The sequence below is a fragment of the Odontomachus brunneus genome, unplaced genomic scaffold (genome assembly GCF_010583005.1).
Source record: "Odontomachus brunneus isolate Ranch 3 - 2012 unplaced genomic scaffold, Obru_v1 Obru_scaffold_174, whole genome shotgun sequence".
NCBI classification, from domain to species: Eukaryota; Metazoa; Arthropoda; class Insecta; order Hymenoptera; family Formicidae; genus Odontomachus; species Odontomachus brunneus.
Window position 1 is genome coordinate 363,237 of NW_022639624.1, and position 226 is coordinate 363,462.

Below are 226 nucleotides of genomic sequence, written 5' to 3' on the forward strand. Positions count from 1 at the left end.
GAACCAATGGAGATAATTTTGAACAATTCCTTTGATAAAGAATCACGATAATCAAGCACCCCAAACATGAGAGGTGAGGGAGGGGGGTTGGTACTCCTTATGTCAAAAGATAGCCCTTCTGATCTAATTCTCAAGATCAAGGTCATTGGAGGTTGTTCCGTTTATTTTCATTTCTTCGTAAAAATGCTAATGCCGGCGATCCTCTAACTTTGAAGCATTATAACTT